The sequence below is a fragment of the Erinaceus europaeus genome, chromosome 18 (genome assembly GCF_950295315.1).
Source record: "Erinaceus europaeus chromosome 18, mEriEur2.1, whole genome shotgun sequence".
Lineage (NCBI taxonomy): Eukaryota > Metazoa > Chordata > Mammalia > Eulipotyphla > Erinaceidae > Erinaceus > Erinaceus europaeus.
Window position 1 is genome coordinate 8,700,535 of NC_080179.1, and position 22,170 is coordinate 8,722,704.

Here is a 22,170-nt window from a genome sequence, read left to right on the forward strand (position 1 = left end):
ATCATTAAACTTTTAAACGTTTTGTGCTGAAGCCTTCCTTACTGTACTGCCACTTCCTTGAGAACAGTGTTTTAGGTCATTGCCTGAAATAAAAAGAACATAAAAGATGTAGGAAAGCAATGTCATTTCCAAAATTTATTCATGGGTTTAATTTATCTTCCTCTATTGTATCTTAATTTGGTGGTTACAATCTAATTAACATTAGCAGACAGCAGCAGACGAGTCAAGAAAAACCTGAAGCAAAGGTCTCTATAATTCAGAGACAGTTTTAAAAGCATTAGGTAATTAGCCAGACTTACTCAGAGAACTGTGAAGAGGGTCTTAATGTATGCCACATTAAGGGAACAAATTTATTTTGCTCTACACAATTAGTGCTATCTTTAAAGAAAAAAATACATGTTTTTTTTTAATTTAGTAGAACAGAAACTATAATCCCATGTTCTTATGGGGGAGAAAGATAATGAAGACAGAAATATTTTTATCTGGAGCTCTTTATTAGTAGAACCCAACCTATAGCATTTAGAATTTAAAAAAATTTAAACGTGTACAGTGAGTAAAATTGAATTGGCAAATATAAGTAGTGGTAACAGTGTGAGCATCTATCCTTTTTTTTAATATTTATTTATTCCTTATTGTTGCCCTTGATTTATTGTAGTTATTGTTGTCATTGTTGGATAGGACATCAAGAAATGGAAAGAGGAGGGGAAGAAAGAGAGGGGGAGAGAAAGACAGACACCTGCAGACCTGCCTCACCATTTATGAAGTGACTCCCCAGCAGGGGGGGAGCCGGGGGCTCAAACCAGGATCCTTAATGCTGGTCCTTGAGCTTTGTGCCATGTGAGCTTAACCCACTGCTCTACAGCCCAACTCCCACATCTGTGCTTTTTATGATTCGAAGCCACACACACTTTGTTATTCAAATTCCTCTCCCTTCAGGGCTTCTGTGCCATGTAAGGGCATCTACTGATGTCTGGCCCTGTTCTCTGCACCCCAACTGAGCTAGTAAGGAAGGAGCAAGGGCTGTCAGTTATATGCTGACCCCAGTCAACACAGTAAGAGAACTCCCCAGGTCTTTTCTGTTAGAGCCAAAGGCAAAGATATGTTGCTTCCTGTGGAGTTTCTAGATTGGAAGAAGTACAAAGAATATTCTTCACTTCCAGTTGATACAGTAAAATTTATACAAAAAGCACAGCTTGTGGATACAGTTAGCAGGGCTTATAAAAGAAGTTTATACCAGTAGATAGGATATTTGTTCTGAATTTTGGAACACCATCCTTAAGAATGATAAGTGTTGCTGCATGACAAAACTTGCCTAAGTAAAAATACCACTGCACTTACCTATAGCATAGCTCTAGAAAACAACAACAACAACAAAATAGAAGAAGCTTAAGAAGCTGTTCCTACACACCTCAACCACATGTGCCCTGAGAACACAACTTGATGAAAGAACGCTTTAAAGTCCGTTTTAGCGGCAGAAAAGTAGTTCCCCTGGTCGAATGCATGCGGGATCACGCCTGGCCTGAAACTACAAGGAAGAGCCATAGCCCTAGTAGAAACTCAGCCTTTCTTTCTTTCTTTCCTCCATTCTTTTTCTTTCCTTCCTTCCCTCCCTTCCTCCCTCCCTTCCTTCCTTCTCTCTTTCTGCTAGTTTTGGTTTTGTTTTCTTTCTTCCTTTCTCTTTCTTTCTTTCTTTCTTTCTTTCTTTCTTTCTTTCTTTCTTTCTTTCTTTCTTTCTTTCTTTCTTTCGCCTCCAGGGTTATCAATGGTGCTCAGTGCCTGCACTACAAATCCATTGCTCCTCATGGACATTTTTCCCATTTGATTGGATAGGACAGAGAGAAATTGAGAGAGGAGGGGAGACAGAGAGGGGAACAGAAAGATAGACACCTGCAGACCTGCTTCACAGCTTGTAAAGTGAACCCCTTGCAGGTGGGGAGTTGGGAGGAGGGGTTGAACCCTGATCCTTGAGCCAAACTTTGCACTGCCAGACCTTGCACTTGATACTTTGTGGGCTTAACCAGGTGCACCACAGTCTGGCCCACTCTTTCTCTCCCTCTCACTTTCTTCCTTTCTCTTCCTCTCTCCCTCTCTCTCTCTTTCTCTCTCTCTCTTCTCCTCTCCCTCCTCCCTCCCCCTCCCCCTCCCCCTCTCCCTCTCTCTCTCTCTCTCCCTTTCCCTCTCTCTCTCTTTCTCCAAGGATGAAAAAAGTCAGCCTAGGAACAGTGAAATCACACATGTGTAAGTTCTCAAGAATGCTACTGAATGAATGGATTTTCTGTTTTAGTATGATTGCATTTGTCAAATCTCAAGAAGATCCCTTATGTAAACAGGAGAGGGGAATTATGAGTCCAAAAGAAAAGAATGCCTCAGGTAAAACACTAGTGCTAGTAAGACTAGTGAGAGATCTTATAAGTTTATTTGTAGGCTTCTGAAGGTACCAATGACTCTCAGTCCTTTACCAGAGTAAATGTCTCTTTCTTAACACAAACTTTCTGTCCATTTTTATTTTTTCAGACCATTTTCTTTCTTGCATGATTTTAAGTTTTAAAACATTTATTTACTTATGAGAGAGAGAGAAAGAGAGAGAGAGAGAGAGAGAGCAACCAGAACATCACTATGGTATTTGCAATGCTAGAGATTGAACCTGGGAGCCCTCAAATGTAAACTCCACACAACTTTATTACTATTAACTAATTGACTAATTAATTTTACCAGAGCACTGCTCACCTTTGGCTTATGGTCATACTGGGGACTGAATCTGGAACCTTTGGTCCTCAGGTATGAAAGGCTTTTTTGCACAACTGATATGCTTTCTCCTTGGCCTTTTATTACTATTCTATTACTGCTCAACTCTATTGTGTTATCCCCTGAGCTATGAAGTACTTTACTTCACATGCTACTTTTTTTTACTGTAGTTTTGTTTTTGAGCTAGAATTGGTTTGTAAGACTACAAATGTTTCAGGAATACAATTTCCTATCTCTTCAAACTGTCTTGCCACACCGCAGCCCTTACCAAAGTACCAAGATCCTCCCACCAAAGACCACTGACCCTCCCAGCCATAAAAGCCACTCCACCTTAAAAACCTCATTTCTGCATTTCAAGATCAAAACTTCATTTGGCTTTGTTTATTCCCTTATTTATTTCTATTTTCCTCCAAATAAAAAAGTATTCCATATTTTCATATTTTTGACAACAATCATAACTACAACAATAAAACAACAAGGGCAACAAAAGGGAATAAATAAATAAAATAACTATTTTTAAAAAAATACCTATAAATTCCAAACACTTTATGAGAATCAATAAAATCTACCTGCCAGATATAAAAACAAAAGAAAAGATGAGCTTGAATATGTAGAATCTAATCTGTAGTGCTTTGTGGAAGTCTTCAGAGTTTATTATACGTACTATACACATAAGATAAACACCATCTAAAATAATAAACTTGAAAATTGGATGCACCAGAACATTCGGTGCTCTAGTGTTCTGTAATGATTGTGCCACAGTCGGTAATGAAGATCTATAACCTTTTGTTGTAATTCCACAGTACTGAGAATCTTTGTATCATCCTGTATCCTTGGTGACAGTGTTACAATGAAACAAACAGTAAGAATAGCATCTTAGTGTCTGAAAGCAGGAAACAGAATAGATGAGGTGATTAAAGCATTTGAATACACTGGCCAGCTTAACTTGACATGCATTTTGAAAGGCAGTAGATTGCAGTTCTGAGGAACCTACTGCTATGTTAATCTCTCTGGGAAAGTGTTGTTCTGTGTGTAATGTCCTCCAGAGTTTTGAATTTCTTATTTCAAGCCAAGTAACAAAGAAATGCTTTGATATCAAAACTGGTGATTGTTTGAATGAATTCAAGTTCCTGAACAGCTTCCTAAATTATCAAAATAAGAACCTAAACCTCTAGCCTGAAGAAAACAATGCTCAGAATTGGATTCCTTGTGGGCTTGACAGAACACAGTGAAAAATCAAAGAATTGCTCCATAGTCACTGAAATTTCTGTTTTAATCAGTCCACTACAGAGAATAGAAGAATAGTTTTTTTAAAAAAAAGTAAAAAGAACTGCTATTTTTACAAAAACCATGTCATCATGAGTTTTGAGAGCCAGTTTTCCAAGTAGGGTGCTCCCAGAGCTGGGCTACCTACATTGCTGTGCATGATTCTGGGTTGAACCCCACACCACCTAGGAGGTGCTAGGACAAAGGAGGAAGCTTCCATGTTGTGATGTCTCTTCTCTCTTTGTCTCTCTATCTTTAACTGAGTGGGGTGGGGGAATGTGGCCTGCAGTGATGATATTGTATATTGCTAGACCCAGATTCTACCAACTACAAAGAAGCATGTTAACCAGAATGGATTGCTCATATGAAAAGAAAAAGAAGCAGCAATGTCTGTCATTGTGTGTTTTTTCCTTGGAGTTCATCTGCAGCAAGCACCTAGTCATATACTTGATTATATAAAACTTAGGCATGAATCTGAACTTCCTATCATATGGATATGAAAAATGTATGGCTGACTTGATGAAAATGTGCATACTTAAGAGAACAAAAAGGGAATTCTATGAAGCAAATAATGTAAAAGAACTCTTTCAATAGAGGACCATTTACCTGAATCTTCATTTCTTCATTATTTTTTTAATGACTTACTTATTACTGAAAGAGAATTCTATGGAGAGAGGATACCAGAGCATTACTCTGACATATGCAGTGCTGGGAACTGAACTTAGAACCTCTGCTAGCAAGTCGCATGCTGTAACCACTATACCACTTCACAGGAACAATCTGCATTATTTTTTTTACCATATACCTTAGATTCATTAGGCTGTTTTGGAGTTGTTCCTAAGTAATAAAGAGACAGTTATCTCTAGAATAATTGAAAAATTTTACGCATTTTTGTTTGTTTTGCTTCTGCTTTTGTTATTCCACTTCTCTGTATAATGCATGATCTGCTTCTTCACACAGACATTTTTAATAAGAAGAATTACTATTAGTGACCCAGTAGTGGTGTACAAATTGTAAAATTTCAAAGGTATTTTTAAAAATTTATTGGGGGAGGGGTTGATATTTTATAGCTGACAGTAAATACAATAGTTTGTACATGCATAACATTTCTTAGTTTTCCACATTACAATACACCCCTCACTAGGTCCTCTGCCATCATGTTCAAGGACCTGAGCTCATGCTCCCTCCCCACCCCCACCCCCCCACACACACTCCAGAGTCTTTTACTTTGGTGCAATACACCAACAGAAGTATAGTTTCATCCCTATATATGTGATGACACAACTCACGACACCTATGACCAAGTTCCTATGGTCCTCTCACACCCACTTCCCTCTGATAAGGACCAGACTTCTCACCAAGTATAGAAAAGTTCGATTCTGATTTTTCAGTGTGTGTTTTCTTTAGTTAATTATATTCCACATAGGAGCAAAACCATCCAGTAGTTTCCTCTAGCTTTTTACTTACTAAATTCAGCACAATCACTTCCAGTTTAATCCATTTGCTCCTAATGATACAACATCTTTTTAAAGCTCAGAGTAGTATTCCACTGGATACTCCATAGCTTTTTTCTCCAGTCATCTGTTAATGAATATTTAAATTTATTGAATGTTTCAGCTGCGACTAGTGTGGCTAAGGGATGCATGTAACCTTTTAAAATGAGTAACAAATACAAACTTTCAAAGGTGTAAATTTTGAATTGAATTCTATCACTCTCCAGTGATAGAAAATTAAGAACTGGGGCCCGGTGGTGGCCCACCGGGTTCAACGCACACATTAAAGTGCATAAGGACCCAGGTTCAAGCCCCTGGTCCCCACCTGCGGGGAAAAGCTCCCCAAGTAGTGAAGTAGTGCTGCAGGTGTCTCTGTCTCTCTTCCTATCTTCCCCTTCCCTCTCAATTTCTCTGTCTCTATCCAATAATTAACTAATTAATTAATTTAAAAAAGAAGAAGATTCAGAACTATTTCAACACTCAGGTCCCAAATAAACAAGAGATACCCATTTGCAGGTTCAATTAGTTTTTTTTTTTTTTTTTTCCATTCCTGTGTGAAAATGGCATTTTTTCTTCCCGGAATTCCTTCTGTATAGCAAACACCTAACACTACTCTGGATCACGTCTGCTGCTACTCAAGAGTTATTAGTGATATTTTCAAGCATTCCAGCTAGAATTTTCCTCACAAATATTAAGTGTGTTAAAATATCTCCCTTCTTGAAATTATATTTTTCACTTCCCCATTTTCATTTGAGATGCCATCACTCAATCACCTTTTTTTTCTTTTCTTTATGTCTTTTTTTTTAAATTTGTTCTATAGCAGGTTTCTTAGCCTACTCTAGAGGTTATAATGAAGCTTTCCTGAGAATGGGATTGTTAGGAACAGTTCTGAGGGACAGGAGACATAGAACTTCTAATAGATAACGACATGGTGTTTTGGTTTATGTTATCATATGTTTCCCTATTCAAGCGGGGAAGAATTTAAAGGTAGCACAAGGAAGTGGTAGTAGGACAGTTTGGGGAAACACCTTTTACACTATGGGAGGAATTTTAGAAATGTAACCACACCTGGGAAACTATAACCCAATAGGAAAGACAGGTGATCTCAATGAATCAGTGGGAAACTAGCCCCACACGTGAGGAACATCAGGGATTTAAGAGAAGGGAAGACTGATAGATGGAGCCCTTTTTTTTTCTCTACACATAACTCACAGCTTCTGTCCTCACAAGTATCTATGCACCTTAATATCACCTCTGCATGACTTCTACCTCACTTCTGTGCAAAAAATAGCTTTGTATTCTGCATACCTGATCATGGAGTCCCTTGAAATTCTTTTCAAGAAAGCAAGATGAAGGACCCTCCTCTCAGGAGTATACTGGTGGGGTGGGGGTGGGGGTTTCCTGAGCCTCCTCTGCGACTCTGCCCAGTTTTTGCCCAACAAGATGAAGGTTGGGAACGTATTCATGGATGAAGGCTGAAGAGTAGGTGTAAAAGTTTTAGGCAGTCAAAGTGAGTAAGGATTAATTATGGATAGAATTCCTCATGTCAAAGTAAAGTAAAACAGAACCATAAGTGGTTCTACACCAGTCTGGTATAAAATGAAGTAGAATATATTTGAATCAGAAGCAGGTTGAATGAAAGTTAGAAATATAGATTATGGTCAAGTTATAAATTGCTTTTTAAGTCAGATTTAGGCAGGTATCACTGATGTGTAAAACAGCAGTTGTCTAATATTGCTAGATACACACTTTAGACGGGCAGAACTCACAGTGGATTGCTTCAAGTGCACTGAAATATAGTAGTCTAGTACAATTAATTCTATGTCGTACTCTGCATGACCATGATCAATTTATTTGGTAGTCGTTTGCCTCCATGTTCTTCTGTTTAGTAAAGACAACTGTAGTATATATTTCACTTGTAAAAGCAAAAAAAATAATAGAGTGTATTTCAGGACCTTGTCATATTTCTTTTGTTAGGAATCAAGAACATTTATCTGTTATGTGCGATTCCTCTATTTCTAATTTGTTATTCCAAGTAAGTATTGTGGGAAGTAAATTATATGTAGTTCTTTTGTGTGTCAAGAATGCTTGGGCAAAGCTACTTTTAATTTTTAAAGGATGAGAGGAAAATAGATTAACTTTAAAAAAAATTAGTTTGGGGGAAAGGGAGATAACATTGGCTGTGCAAAAGAGCTTCATGCACACCCAGTTAAGCGCACATATCAGCAAGCTCAAGGACCCGGGTTCGAGCCACCACTCCCCATCTGCAGGGAGGACACTTCACAAGTGGTAAAAGTAGGTGTCTATCTTTCTCTCCCTCGCTACCTCCCCACACTCTCACAGTTTCTCTCTGCTCTGTCTAGTAAAAATTAGAAGAAGAAAAAAAAGAGAAAGAGGGAAAGGAAAGAAAGAAAGAAAAGAGGCTGCCAAAAACTGAGGATTCATAGTACCAGCACCAAGCCTCAGCAATAAAAAAATAAATGGAAAAAAAAAAAGACTTTCATGCACGAGGCTCGGAGATCCCAAGTTCATTCATTTCCCGTGACCCTACCAGAGTGCTCTGGCTTCTCTCTGTGTATCTTTCTGTCTGTATTTCTCTCATTAAAATAAAATTAATAAAATATTCAAAAAATATGTTTTGACCTATTTCTTCCCCCAATACATGAAATGCCCGTGAACTTTGGTAAGTATAAGCAACATGCAGTCTAAAGCTGGCACTCAACATTCCCTTTGAGAAATGAGACAAGATGGTAAGACGGCTGACACAGAGGATCAAGTTTTCTCAAGGACAACTGAGTAAGTACTGGAGCTACAGAGAAAGGATCATTCATCTTGCAGAATCGTGTAACTGAAATATAAGAAGTGAACTCTACTGCTTAGGGGACAAAGTATTCTCTGTCAAGGGCAGCTGACAGTTCTAGTGCCTTTCAAAAGCCATCCCTTAATTGTGCGAGATAATTAACATAGGAGGTATAGCAAAAAGTGGGAGCCTTCCTATGTGTTCCAATAAGGTTATCCTAAAAATAAAATAACATAAATTCAGTAGCAGCATGAATAATAAATATATCCAATACACTATAAGATTATAGCAGAACCAATTACTACGTAATACCTGAAATAGTGGAAGAACAAATAAGTTATACAGATTCTTTGTGACAAAATTGAAAATAATTATACCTTTGCTTTAGCTACCAAAATTAGATTTAATCACCAAATTTCCAACATTAATGTCTTTATTATAGCTGTGCAACATTTAACAGTGGCTTAAGATTACTCTGAGCAATTCAAAGCAGTATCTTATTAATATATTCCATTGAGTGGAGTCATATAATAAAGTATTACATCATCAGCTAGAATTAATGTGTAGCTGATTCACGGAATGAGTAGCAACTAAATATAACTTGTAACTTACGTTACTTGTCTTTTGTGCTGAGTAAGCTTTAGGACTGCATCCCTGACAGATAGATCATGAGGCAATTTTCATTATTATATGGAACTAGCAAATAGCTTTTCATTTCACATCCTAACATACCCCTTCAAAACTAATGGAAAGTTTCACTATTATCTAATTTAGTTTCTCTCAAATAGGGAAACCTGTAGCTGAGAAAAATTGCCATAAACTACTATTAGATTTGTCGGGCTAGTGAAGTGAGAGAGAGATGACCCAGGAACCAAGCTTGTGGCGAAGAGGCTGTTCAAATCTTTATTCATCTGAGCACCCCAGAGCCGGATGGCAGCACACCTGGTTAAGCCACGTGGTGCCAACTGCAAAGGTCGGCATCAGACTCCCATTCTGCGCTCCTCCAGACCAGCAACCGGAAGCACCATGTTGGAAACGGAAGCGGCTTGACAATACCATACATGGCTAGGAAAGGGGCAGAGAAAGGTAAAAGGGGGCTGGGAAAGGTAGGGACTTCCTTAGCAACTGTTGCTAGAGGTTTAACTGGTAGGATTAATAATACCCTGTGGGGAATTAGGGAGGAGACCTTTCAGGCCAAACAATGATGTAGATAATAAGAGAGCAGGCCATAGTATCAGGAATGCAGGTTGCTTTGTGAGGCAGGGAGTCTGATAAGACGGGACAAATCTTGGGGGGTTGTGTCCCTCCTTGCTCGACTTCTCAGTAGAGAGAGAGAGAGAGACTAACAGGATGGACGTGCCCCTCAGGTCAAGCACTGCCAAGCTCAACCACATGCTCATAATTTCCCTACATTAGATTTGCATGTAAATGAACAAATTTCTAGGGTCTTAATTTTGCAATTTTGTTTGCTTTCTCATATAAAAAAAATATATATCCAGAGTTCGGAAATCCAGGCCTGAGAGGAAGGTACCATGAACTCAACAGAACTTAGACTGACAGGCTGGCCTTATTGATGTGACTTACACTTAGGATTTCAGGATCCCTATAAGAACTCAGGTCATCAGTTCTCTACACTTCTAACAGGATGGAAGGCACACAGAAAAAGACCTGCCTTACCTATGGTAACTTCTCAGACTATAAAAATAACTCTATTTAAGTGACTTACATTAACCAATATTTGATCAAATGAACTCCCTTAGACTTAGGGAAACTAAAAAATACTGCAGGGAATTTATGGACCTAATTGAAAATTAAGTGATTTATCACTAAAGAAGGAGAGAATCTATTCTCAAATATCTATAGTTTACATACTGACTAGATCTATTGGTTCTGATCTACCTGGCCTAAGATTGTAAGTAATTTGTCATTTGAGAGGAAAAAATGTTATTTTTAGAAATGCTTTAACAGTTTAAGCCCAATGTCAGAATTCATTATTAAATCACATTATTAAATTAGTGATTTAATAATGTGATTTTAAAAAAGGAGAGAGTCAGCTTGGAAAACAGCAAGCCTCTTAAGATACTGGGTACAAAGTTGATTTGTTCTTCAGTTTCTGGCATATTCCCTACTCCGCCTTCCCTATTCATGACACTGCCATTGTTCCTGTTGGATTAAGGTGGATAAGGAAAAATAAGCAAAAGCATAAAATGCATAACTACTACTGATTTTGCTCATGAGGGTTCTTTTGAGTATTACTTAGTTATCTCTGTGCTGTCTTTATAAATTCCAATTTTTTTTAATAAGTAGCCTCCTTCAGGAAGCTACTATAGACAATTCTGCTTCATTACTAAATTTATAGCAAGCCACTTCCTAGAACACTGTATCTGCAGCTAGCAGAATTCATATTCATCACCCTCTCCTGACCAACCTTCGGACGCTGCCTATACAACAAATCCTTGAACATGTGGTTTCATTGTGACATTGATGAAGAAAAACCTGACCTCAACATTGAACAAAATGGTGTTATTTCTGTGATTCTCTTTGCTAACATGGCACTTTCCTTAAGTCATGGCTTCTAGAAGCCTATTGTCAACATAAAGGATTTATTCTATTTTTTCGATCTAATTCAATTTAGTTTTTATCATGTTTTGGGGGTGGTTAATGATTTGCCGTACTGTTGCTGAGATATGGGGTATCTCCCCATGTACCAGGGCTCAATCTCCCCACCTGACTTCACCCTGACTTCTTCCTCAGAGCCATTTGCAATACACCATATCCAACACAAATCTTACTTTATGTTTTCCCTTTAGGTCTTTGTTTCTTAAGTTCTACCTATGAATTAAATCAACTGGTATTCATCCTTCTCTTAAAATGATTCCCTCAAAATCCATACTTTTTGCAGCTGAGTAGTATTCCATTGTGCATATGTACATATTCTTAGCCACTCATTTGCCATTGGGTGTCTGGGTTACTTTCAACTTTGTGCTGTTACAAATCATGCTACCATGAACATATGTCAACATAAATCCCTTTGGATAGTTGTTTTTGTTTCCTTTAGATAAATCCCCAGAACAGAAATTTCTGTGTCATGGGGTACTTCCATTACTAATGTTTTGAGAAATCTCCAGACTATTTTTCACAAGGATTGAGCCTATCTTTATTCCTACTAGCAGTGTACGACTTTCTTTCCCCCCATATCCTCTCTAGCCCTTGTTTCTGTTCTGTCTAAAGTATAACATTCTCACAGATATAAAGTGGCATCTCAATGTTGTCTTTGTTTACATTTCTTTGATAATTAGTGACTTGAAGCAGTTTTTCTCAGTTCTATTTTCCTCAACAGAGAGATGCTTCTTTGCTTTATAACATCCCTTCTTCTTGTGATATAGCAACTAGTTATATGGATTGAGGAATTGTGAGGCTCCCTAATTAACCCTAATCTCTTAGCAACCTTTGTCCATCATTGCTCCATCTAACATCATGAAAATGATCATCCCATACATTTCATCTAGTTTTTGCTTGTGTGTCTGTTTGTTTAGCAGGGTAATTACGGCAATCATCATTCTAAGTTAGTTCCACAAGATTTCCAGGTCCTTGAGGACACATACATTTTCCCAGTTTCACTGCCAGGTCCTTGAGGATTTTGCAGATGTGATTAAAGTCCTAAAGCAGGTGATATTAAAATAGATTTTTCTGGAAATATCTGATAATCACATAAATATTTTTTAAAAAATACATTTTTTTTTCTCTCCAACTGAGTGGAGAAAAGGAACTCAGAGATATTCACTATGTCATTGCTGACATTATCGATGGAGGATATGTCAAAATAATGTGGTGCCGGGATAGCCTGAGGCTACTTCTTCCCGAGCTAGTGCTCTCTGGCTTGGAGAGAACTCAACTGGAGCCGATCTAGGCTGCTGCATGGGAGAGGGATCAGGAACTTGTGCCGCACTAACTTCCGCAGGAGATACACTCTGGAACTCTCGGAGCCGGAAAGCAATTTCCAAGTGTCTTTAATCAGAAGAGCAGCTGTTTTTATACTCTCCAAGTAGGGTGGAAACAGGATGTGATATAGAGAGGGTGGAGAGAAAAGTGACTGGTGAAAATCAGAGTGTGACAAGGAGGGGGCAGAACAGATGAGAATCCTATCACTGAACCACCAATGCCCTGGAGGGAGTGCTTTATGTAAATGTAAAAGTGATTTATGTAAATAGACCAAAGCTTTGGATCAGTAAATCCCTATATAGGCATATGGTTAAGCAGAAGCCAGGGGGAGGTGGCATACTACCCAACAATGTGGGTGGCCATCAGATGCTGAGAGTGTTTTCTTACCCACAGCTAACAAGAAAACATGTTCCCCTAGTCTATACTAACACGGAAATTATTTCTTCCAACAACAGGTGAGTTTGGAAGCCCTGACCACCCCCTATGAGAGCTACAACTCCAGCCAAAAGTTTTATTTTGACCTAGGTAAGGAGATAATCCAGCCATGCTGTCTCTGGACTTTCTGACTTATATAACTTAGTTAATTATGTTGTTCAAAGCAACTAACTTTCTGGTAATTATGCTGCAGCTTTAGAAAACTAATACAACTAAGTCCCATCTCTATAGATTTCTTTTTTTAATCAAAGCTAGAATCTGTGTATTTGGAAATTTTATTTAAAAGTCTTGTTGAAAATTTCTGTAAGAATATTTTGGCAGAAGAAAAGGGTCATTATTATATTAGTTGAGAAAATGGTCTATCAAAATCTGTCACGTACATTGATTTCTTGTGACTGTTGGATCACATTGTCATAAGCATAATGAATTAAAACAAATATATTTCTTTTTGACTTTTTTTAAATGGTCTTTATTTATTTACTGGATAGAGACAGCCAAAAATCAAGAGAGAAAGGGAAAGGAGACAGGGAGAGAGACAGAGACACCTGCAGCTGTACTTCACCACTCTTTCCCCCTTCAGGTGGAAACTAGAGGCTTGAAGCCAGGTCCTTGTGTGCTAGGGTGGATGTGCTTAACCAGGTGTGCCCCCACCTGCCCCCACCCCCTTTTCTTTCTATTTGATTTGACAGAACTGATAGCACAGCCACTACAGCACACAAGGACCTGGCTTCACCAGTCGCAAAGCTTTCTCTCTGCAGGTGGGGACTGGAGGTTTGAACCCTGGTTCTTGCACATTGTAACATGTATATTCAACCATGTCTGCCACCACCTGGCCCCGTAATGTATTCTCTTTAAGCTCTGGAGGCGAAACAATAAATTCAACAATCAAGGAGTCAGCAGGGCTATTGTATTTAAGGATATCCTTATGGCGAATTCTCCCTTGTGTCAGCCAGCTCCTGGCAGACATCAGTGTTCTTTGGCTTTGTAAGTTCACAGCCACAGAACACCAATCACTTTTTCCATCTTCAGAGAATCTTCTCTTCTCTTCTGTGTCGATGTGTTGTCTTTCCTTTTACTTTTGACTTTCTTTATTAACAGTGCTAGCCATTTAGATTTTGGACCCTTAAATAATTTGGGATTGTCTGATATGAAAATTCAGTACTTAATTATATCTGCAAAGACCCTTCCTTTCATGCAGGGCTACACTCTTAGCTTCCTTCCACTTGTATGAGTTCCTTTTGTGTTTGGATAATTAAGCTCTTATCAAATATTTTCCCTCATTTTGAAGGCTGACTTTTCCCTTTATTGGCTTTTAAGGATAACTAATATTTATTGCTATGTTTCATTTTATTGAGGTAATGTTAGATTTCAATACTACGTGTTTTAGGTGAACAGTTGTTGTCATTATTGTTATTGTTTCATGGATGCTGTTGTTGGATAGGACAGAGAGAAATTGAGAAAGGAGGGGAAGACAGAGAAGGGTAGAAAAAGATAGACACTGCAGACCTGGTTCACTGCTTGTAAAGTGACCCCCCTGCAGGTGGAGAGCCAGGGGCTCAAAGCAGGATCTTACTTGGGTCCTCATACTTCATACCATGTGTGATTAACTGCTGTGCCCCTGACTGACCCCCCAAATACTACATCTTGTCTGTAGCTTTGCAACCAACTTTTATATGTCTTTCAGTATATACTGTAACGATTGGAACCATTGGAGATATTCAGAAAATCAATGATCAATATTAGCTCCCTTCACCTTAATAACAGAGTCACAGACTTTAATATAAACTCAGATTTTAAATGAACATAAGCAATAACAAACCCTCAAAGTTATTGCTAAAAATGAAGGGGGAAAAGTCACAATAATCTTCCAAAGCAAATATTATAAAAAGGTCAAATTTGACACTGTTAATATTGTCAAAAGAACAGTATTCCTGACATTTAAAATGATGCCTGATATAAGATCAGCAGCGACTGATTCATGGAATTGAGTCATCACTAATATAATACATTTTAATTATAAATCAATTTAATTCATGATTGAAGTAAAGGTTTGTATACACAGGCCCATCATGCAAGTTTATACCATTGGGAAATGAAAGTAATATCTTGATTGCATCATTATCTGAACATTTTAAGTGGAAAAATGAACCATAAATACTGGACAGGCATCAATGTATAAAAAGACCTTCCTTGTGTGGATTCTGGATTCTTTGCTCTGAATTTTTTTAAATTTTATTTATTAATTCATGAGAAATGATAGGAGAGAGAGAAAGAACCAAACATCACTCTGGTACATGTGTGCTGGGGATTGAACTCAGGACCTCATGCTTGAGAGTCCAATGCCTTATCCACTGCACCACATCCCAGACCACTTTTTTTTGAAAGAAAGATTTTTAAAAAATTTTTATATTTATTTATTTTCAATTTTGTTGCCCTTTTGTTTTTTATTGTTGTAGTTATTATTGTTGTTGTTATTGATGTTGTTGTTGTTTAGATAGGACAAAGAGAAATGGAGAGAGGAGGGGAAGACAGAGAGGGGGAGAGAAAGATAAGACAGCTACAGACCTGCTTCACCGCCTGTGAAATGACTCCCCTGCAGGTGGGAAGGTGGGGAGGCGGGGCTCAAACCGGGATCCTTGGGCAGGTCCTTGTACTTCCCGCCATGTGCACTTAACCTGCTGCGCTCCTGCCTGACTCCCTGCTCTGAATTTTTACTATCTGCTTTAATAACTCGTTAGGGGTGATATCTAGTCCCTTGCTCCTGCTGATATCTAGTCCCTTGTTCCTGCAGGTTCACCATGAGCTAGGGCACACACTCCCTCCCACCCCCAGTTGGGGGACTGTAATAGACTGAATATGGAATTTATCAGAAGCAATAATCTATAACAGTACATTTTCTTATTGACATGTAGTAAATTGTTCTTTGTGTAAGCAAAACAATTAAAAGTAATTTAAGGAAAAGTAATTTGGGAAAAGACTTGTTATTCTGTGATATACTATTAATTCATTGGATTTGACTCCTGTGCAGTGCTTTGTGTGAATAGTACTAAAAATAAATATCACAGGAGTAAGGTAGCTATCAACTCACATCTCGCTTTGGCTAATACACATTAGAAACGTAATATTTGTTATTCCTTCAGCATATTTCTGATTCCTCATCTGGACATGTGACTACAGTACAAACGGGTAGGGGAGTGCAGTTCTTGTCTGCCGGGTAGGGAGTGCAGTTCTTGTCTGCTTCAGTTGTATATTGTTTCCTTTTGCTCTTAACCAGACTGAAAGGTTATTTGCATCAGGTCTCCCAGCGTGGTCACAGGATAGTCCCTGAAATCCCCTATACTTTCTATTATTGGGGGGGGGCTTCCACATAATCTTTCTCCTTGAGCCGTTCCAAATAATTGTTTTCCATAAAACAAACAACAGCAACAAAAACCAACTCGGCACGTGACTGCCACAAGGTTTATTAATCTGTGCAGCTTGCTAAAATCCCAATTTTGTTGCTGAAGATCTGGGGTAAAGCGGCAGTCTGCATTTCTGACCACCTTCTAGGCCCGTGTGCTGCCATGCCATCAGTATCTGACCCATGAGTAGAAAACTCGATGGACTTGCATCCTTACCAAAACAAACATCTCTTTTGCAAATAAAATTTAAAAATTAAGGGGGTCAGGCGGTAGTGCAGTGGGTTAAGGGCACATGGCGCGAAGCTAAGCGCACATGGCCAAAGCACAAGGACCAGCAGAAGAATCCCGGTTCAAGTCCCCGGCTCCCCATTTGCAGGGGGGTCACTTCACAAGCGGTGAAGCAGGTCTGCAGGTGTCTGTCTTTCTCTCCCTCTCTCTGTCTTCCCCCTCCTCTCTCCATTTCTCCCTGTCCTATCCAACAACAGCAGCAATGATAACAACAATAATAATAACAACAAGGGCAACAAAATGAGAAAAATGGCCCCCAGGAGCAGTGAACTCATAGTTCAGGCACCGAGCCGCAGCAATAACCCAGGACACACTCAAAAAAAATTAAAAAAAAAACTTTTAGAGACTCCAATCCCACCCCTGTCCTGCCATTTTCAGTAAGAAAATTCCTGGTTGTGTCTGAAAACCTCTTGAGATTGTACAATAATTTTCACAACAATTCAGGTGATATCCAGGCAGGTGAGTTTTCAACTGTAACAATTGATGAAAAAATTGTCTAATAAAGTTGTAATTGTTACTTTCAAGCTAAAATTCTGGTGAAAGTACCTCGTAACACACTTCTTACATGATTCTTTGATGACGCATGAATAATGTTGAGATTTGAATGGCATTAAAGATAAGATTTACTCCTAACTTTCCTAATGAAAAAATTCTAATAAACCAGGGAAAACTCCAACTCTCCCAGCTGCAGAACAGTGAAGAAAAGTTCCATTGAACTGGGTGAGTACAATGGCATGGCTGGCATTTCACTGATTCACGAACAAGTTGGTCAATGCACATATCTAAGTTCTTCCCAAGTCCGTGGGGATTAGTTGTATAAATGAATGAAAAGCATTTTAAGTAAGTTAGCATGTTTTTTTTTTAAATATTTATTTTATTTATTCCCTTTTGTTGCCCTTGTTGTTTTATTGTTGTAGTTATTATTGTTGTTGTCGTTGGATAGGACAGAGAGAAATGGAGAGAGATGGGGAAGACAGAGAGGAGGAGAGAAAGATAGACACCTGCAGACCTGCTTCACCGCCTGTGAAGTGACTCCCCTGCAGGTGGGGAGCCGGGGTTCGAACCGGGATCCTTATGTCGGTCCTTGTGCTTTGCGCCACCTGCGCTTAACCCGCTGCGCTACAGCCCGACTCCCGTAAGTTAGCATGTTTAACGATGTGATATACAGGTAAAGACAACATCTGGGCTTGTGAGTTTGCGGTAGAGCTCATCCCTCCCATGTCTGAGGCCATCGGTTCAATCTCGGCACCACATATATGCAGAGTAGAGCACAAGTGCCTGTCTCTCTGCCCCTTAAAATAAAGAATACAGCTGAATAACTATTTTACATGATTAAATATTTCTCTCCAACAATGTCTTTTTGGCTTAGAGGGGTGGGTATGATTTTACTGCTAAAAGCAAATGCCAAATATATTGTAAAAAGTGATATTTCAAATTATTGTTTCAGGCTAAGATAAATAAATGCCAACACGCCCACCACAAGTGTTTAGTTGGAGAATATTAAATGGAACATTTTCATATTATGTCTCATATTTTGCTGAGAACAATTATTTTCTGAGTAATTGACAAATCATCTTCTATGGCATATTCCTGTGCGTACTGTGCATTTGGCAAGCCTTATTGTCAAGTATTTCAACAGTCTTCTATTTCGTAATTATTTTCATCTAAAGTCCCCCCCATATATATATCGAGGTAACCATGACCATAAAATGGTTGAAAATTTCCTAAAGAACGTAAAGAAAACAAAAATACCATAAAATTTTATCACACTAAATTTTCTGGGTAAAAAAAGTATTTAAAATCTGTTCTTATTTCCATATAAATTTGGTGATTTTTTTTAAGTTGACATATTTTTATATTTGTGAAAATTTTACCAGTAACTTAAATTGGGGGTGGAATACATAGTTCTTTACTAAAATTAATGGAAATACTTTTATCCACTTGATGGCTTTTAAATTAACTCATTTAAATGCAACCCTTTAAATGAAAAATAGATGAATATATATATATATATATATATATATATATATATATATATATATATATGCCATACGCCTGTAGTGTGTGTACAGATGCCAGTATATATTCTACATAAAATAAGTAAATCCAAGGCAGTACCAGTAAACCTTTGTAACAGTATTTTTCTCACTTTACTCAAGGAAGCAGTCTGTGCATACAGAAGGATACCCTACAACTATCAAATATAAAATTAATAATTAATTCTTTACTAGAAAAAAATTATATTACTGTCATTAGTATTCTTATGATTAGAAATCAGTCAGGTATAATTGAAATAAAATTTATACAATCAGACAAATGAAATATTTTAGACTGGATATAGCACAGGTTGTCAAAATATAATTATAAAAGTAGAAACCTAAATTTCAAAGAGATATTATAACACAATCAGAAACTATTTAAGGAAGGAGTAGAGTAAGTAATCAAATAGTGATCTCGTAATAATGCTTTAGATAGGGATAGAGAAAGGGGTGCTGAAGGACAGCTAGGGCAGGGTGCTGCATGACCATGTCTACCATCCAGGTCTGAGACAGGCCCCCACCACAAAGAAGTAAACTTCAGTTCTGTGCTTTCTTTCCCCCTCTCTCTCTGCCTCTCTTTGTCTTTCTGAAAGTCATCCCAGAAATGTCAAGTCCTGAAGATGATGAAACACACACACACACACACACACACACACACACACACACACACACACACAAAATAAACCCACGGGGTTGGGGGGTGTAAACACTGAGGTTATTACACTTAAGATACAATTCCCGAATAACACAATATATTAAAAGTGGATTACGAGAGCATGGAACAAGTAATTTCGTAAAAAAGGGATGTCACATCTTTAATACAGATTTACCAAATATTGATATGTTATATAAATGCAGGTAAGATTTTTTCCTACAGTCAGACACCAATTAATTCGTAATTAATAGCAATTAATCATTTTAGAATAAGATCAGTTTCCAGGTACAATTCTAGACACTATACTATATACAGCAGTGTAGTAATGAAATGTATTGTTCCTACATAGATAGGACACAGGGTACTTATACAAATCGATACCTCAGGGAGCCGGGTGGTGGCACAGCAGTATAAGCGCACATGGTGAAAAGCACAAGGACAGTGTAAGGATTCTGGGTTGAGCCCCCGGCTCCCCGCCTGCCGGGGATTGCTTCCCAAGCAGTGAAGCAGGTCTGCAGGTGTCTGTCTTTCTCTCCCCCTCTGTCTCCTTGATGTCTCTCTGCCACCAGTGCTTATCCCCTGTGCTACCACCCGACTCCCAACAGTAGGAGCTTTTAACACACCACTCACAGCAGACAGATATCGGGACAAAATATCAATAGGGGGATAGAGATCTTAAATGATACCATAGATAAAATGAACCTCATCCATATATACGGAACTGTCCACCTCAGATGAGATAAACATACATTCTGCTCAAGTACACATGCAACATTCAAAAGGACTGATGCTAGGCACACTGGAGTCGATTTACTTATTTCTCATCTTTCTTATGTTCCCTAAATGTCCTAAACACAGGCATGGGTTTCAGTGGGATGGAGCCATTTCATTCAAACACAGGAAGAGGTTTTCAGGCAAAGGTGATCACAGATTTTTCCAAATGGATATGGAAAGTGTCCTAAAGGTCCTACAGATTTTATTCAGTAACTACTAATCTCTAGTCACCCCCAGACTCACACAGGATTTTGGGCCCTAGGGCCGTACATATAAGGAACACAGCCAGGTCCCTATGAAAATAAAGGTATCAGCTTTTCTACCAAAAAGGGGAAGACCTGTGACTGACCTCCCATGGCCCCTGCCCATCACTGCCCCGCCCTGGCCATCGCTGCCCCGCCCTGCTGCTGTGACCTCTTGGGGGCCATTGTGACCAACCAGAAACCTATAAAAAGCCGCGTCTGAGGTGGGTTTGCTGTCCATATGCCCTGGAAGCTCTTGGTAGTGACCTGTGGCGGACTCCCCAGCTAGCTTACGCACCACCACTCAACTCGCACACACTCGCTCTCGCTCTCGGTTCTCGCTCTTTTGATTCCCCTCTCTCCATCCCTGCACTTTACCTGATACCCACTCCCACTCCCCCTCTCCCCCTCTTCCCCTACCCCACCCACTACTCCCCCCCTTCTTTTCTCTTCTCTTTGCCTTTCCCCCCTTCCCTTGTTCACCCCCTCCCCTTAGTTATCTAGGATAGCCCTAGCGCATTCTCGTCTGACTACCCCTGTTTTGGGTAGAGCCAGTAAGAGTAGAAGGTAAGTTAGATCTTGCTTGTTGTTTTTTGGTAGTGACAGTCCTAGTTTAGAGTTCCTAGTTAGTCCAGTGAGTGTAGTTAGGTCTATGGCCCGGCCTAAGACCTCTCCATTGGGAGAGGGAATGGCCGAGGACGACTTCTGTGTCCTGAGCACCCTTGGGGCCGGCAGCTTCTCTGTCGTCCTGCTGGCCCGCCATCGTCACAGCGGCAGAAAAGTTGTCATCAAGAAGATGAAGATGCTGGGGCAGACAGGCCTGGAGATGGCGCATCACGAGTGCAACGTCATGCGAGGTCTGAGCCACCCCAACATCTTGCCCCTGCTGGGCACCATAGAGAGGGCATTCCAACTGCAGCTGGTCATGCCCTACGTGAGGGGGGGAGACCTGCGGGACTATCTCTGCCGCAAGGGCCCCATGAGGGAGGAGGAGGCCAGAAGGGTGTTCCGCCAGTTGGCCTCGGCTATGGAATATTGCCACGCCAAAGGAATCGCTCACAGGGACCTCAAACCTGAGAACATTCTCGTGCAAAGCCTGAACCGGGTCAAGATCACGGACTTTGGCCTGAGTGGCAATTTTCTACAGCAGTCCATGGACAGCCTGCAGGGCACCTTGGGCTACATGGCACCCGAGATAGTGACGGGGGGCACCTACGGCCCCGGGGTGGACATCTGGAGCCTGGGGGTGGTGTTGTATGAAATGGTGAAAGGTCACCTGCCAGAGGAACGACCCGTCTGGACTCTATTCAGAAGGAAGCCCCGGCTCTCCCAGGAGCTCCGACACCTTCTGCACCGCATGCTCAACTCTGACCCCAAGGAGCGAATTGGCTGGCCAGAGATCCTGAGCCACCCATGGGTGACCCAGGGCATGGGACCCATGGAAGCCTACAGGGAACCCACCTCCTCCGATGAGCCAGCCCCAGCTGAGCACTCCATTCCTTCCAGCCTGCTGCCAAGTAGGAAGAAGAGGGCCAGCAGGAGCAGGAGCAGGAGCAGGAGCAGGAGCAGGAGCAGGAGCAGGAGCAGGAGCAGGAGCAGGAGCAGGAGCAGGAGCAGGAGCAGGAGCAGGAGCAGGAGCAGGAGGAGGTGTGTGTCTGCCCCAGCAGCTCTGCGCACCGGCTCCTGGGAGCAAGACGAGGCCCCGGAGCCTGGCCAACCCCCCAAGTGCTCCAGTCTCCCTGTCTTCACGTCCACGTCCACCCCCAGCCTGGCCCCCCCAGCGGTGCCTCCCAACACACCACAAGGCAGCTGCCCTGCCTCCGGCCCCTCCCCCTCCTCTGCAGCAGCCCCAGCACCTGGGGAGGAGAGCTGCCCCCCCTTGGGCCAGGGCGCACAAGCCAGCAGCCCCTCCGCCACCTGGATCCCCATCCGCCATGGGGCAGCCCGCAGGCTGCTGAACCGTCTCCTGCGGCTTTGTTGCGGCTGCTGTCTGGGTCCCCACAAGGGGGGCAGGACACGTGTCCACCCGCTCAGGACATGAGCAAACAGGGCCCCTCGCATGGCCTGGTGAGTTAGTGGGCATGGGAGGG